A 2500-nucleotide genomic window follows, 5' to 3' on the forward strand; every position below is an offset into this window, starting at 1 on the left:
TTCGTTTCCACTCCATTTATAAAGTTCTTTTAATTTCTATATTCTCCCCTCTTTATACAGTTCTGACACACACACACACACACACACACACACACATACACACACACACACGTATATATATATATATATATATATATATATATATATATATATATATATATATATATATATATATATATATATATATATATATATATATATATATATATATATATATATATATATATATCAGTACGTTTCACTGAATGATACATCGTCAGTTGTAAGACTACGGAACTTTCTAAGTTCATATAGAGCATATAACCATGGAGGATTATACGTGTTTAAGTAATTAACAGAAATGCTTTTAAGTTTCCATACGCAGAGTCTGTATCAATTCCTCCTTGAAGTGGGTCACGTCCAGTAGCAACACAAGAAGTCCAACATAGTGTGTTATGTGACCTACTTAAAAGCAACGTGTGCTTTACTAAACCTTTATACACTTCTAAGCACACCTCGCCAGGAGCTCGGGCTAACTGGCCATTAACGAGTCAATAACCCAGTTGACGCCACGCCTAAACAATGGTTCAACATGCACGGAAGGAGCTCTTTACCGACCTGCAGTGACCCCTGAATCACCTCGTTCGTCTCATTCGGCCCTTTATTACGTTATCCCTCGCGTCAGCACGACCCTCTCGTGCTGAGACCCAGGAACTAAGATCTTGGCACGACCATCTCGTGCTGAGGCCCAGGAACTAAGATCTTGATACGCCATCATGATTTCACTTCAGTTTAACTGCGAAGGTAAAACTTTTTTTTTTTTCCCATGAGAGAGGAAAGTGCACCCACCACCCCTCCTCTGTGCTAAGCGAATTCTGATGATGCGTCATCACTGTAGGAAGGATGACCACCTCCTCCTCCTCCTCCCACTCCCGCTCCACCTCCTCCTCCTCCTCCCACTCCCGCTCCACCTCCTCCTCCTCCTCCCACTCCCGCTCCACCTCCTCCTCCTCCTCCCACTCCCGCTCCACCTCCTCCTCCTCCAACAACATTTCACGTGAAAATATAATCAAACTTTTAATCTAACCTTATAAAGAGCTGAGAAAGATACTTCTCCGTAGAATTTAAGCAGTTATGTCTGCATTCGTAGAGCCATTCTAAAATAATTTTGGATCATTCAGAGACAATGAAACCTTTTGATAAATACCTTTGGAAAAGGCAGATGGAACTCATAAACAGATTAAAAGGTCGTATTCAAATCCAAATGGGGGGTGATTTCAAAAGCCCTTTTTTTTCCACCAGCCTTTACGAAGGTCGGGGGGAACGTCGCTAGAACAGAGGAGGGAGGGAGGAAGGGAGGGGGGAGGGAAGGAGGGAGGGAGGGAGGGAAGGGGAATGTGGTCCCAATGAGAGACAATTTACAGGTCCAGTCTTCAGGTCTGACCTCAGGACCAGTGCTGTATAACTTGCAAATTCAGTCTTCAAGTAGCGTTCTCCTCAGGCAAATTGAAGGCTAGAGAGAGAGAGAGAGAGAGAGAGAGAGAGAGAGAGAGAGAGAGAGAGAGAGAGAGAGAGAGAGAGAGAGAGGGGGGGGACGGGTTCAGTGTTGGGGGAGGATCATGTACTGAATCCATTACACGCTTCCTGGAACTCCTGACGTAACAAACTCCCTCGACGTGTTGTGGCTCCCCTGAGAACACCAAGCCCCTGAGGACGAAGGAATGACCCTTGAGTACGAAGGTATGACCCCTGGATTCGAAGGTAAGAAGAAACCAAGGGTACGAAGGTAAGACCCAAGGGTACGAAGGTATCACACCTGGGTACGAAGGTAAGAAGACCCCAAGGGTACGAAGGTAAGAAGACCCCAAGGGTTCGAAGGTAAGACCCAAGGGTACGAAGGTATCACACCTGGGTACGAAGGTAAGAAGACCCTAAGGGTGCGAAGGTAAGACCCAAGGGTACGAAGGTATGACCCCTGAGTTCGAAGGTAAGAAGACCCCAAGGGTTCGAAGGTAAGACCCAAGGGTACGAAGGTATCACACCTGGGTACGAAGGTAAGAAGACCCCAAGGGTTCGAAGGTAAGACCCCAAGGATACGAAGGTATCACCCCTGGGTACGAAGGTAAGAAGACCCCAAGGGTACGAAGGTATCACACCTGGGTACGAAGGTAAGAAGACCCCAAGGGTTCGAAGGTAAGACCCCAAGGATACGAAGGTATCACCCCTGGGTACGAAAGTAGGACCCTTGAGTATGTAGGTATGACCCCCTGGGTACGAAGGTTAGAAGACCCCAAGGGTACGAAAGTAGGACCCCCAAGGGTACGAAAGTAGGAGCCCTGAGTACGAAAGAAAGACCCCTTGAGTACAAACGTAGGGCCTCCTCTTGAAGACATGATAGCGTAGCATGTGTCGTGAACCCGAAGGATTAGGTATCAAAGACGAGGCAGATCATGCCTAAGGATCTTGGGCTCAAGGATCGTGCTGCTGTACTCAAAGGGCGTACCATCGTGCTCAATGATCG

This window comes from Panulirus ornatus, chromosome 29 (assembly GCF_036320965.1).
Source record: "Panulirus ornatus isolate Po-2019 chromosome 29, ASM3632096v1, whole genome shotgun sequence".
NCBI classification, from domain to species: Eukaryota; Metazoa; Arthropoda; class Malacostraca; order Decapoda; family Palinuridae; genus Panulirus; species Panulirus ornatus.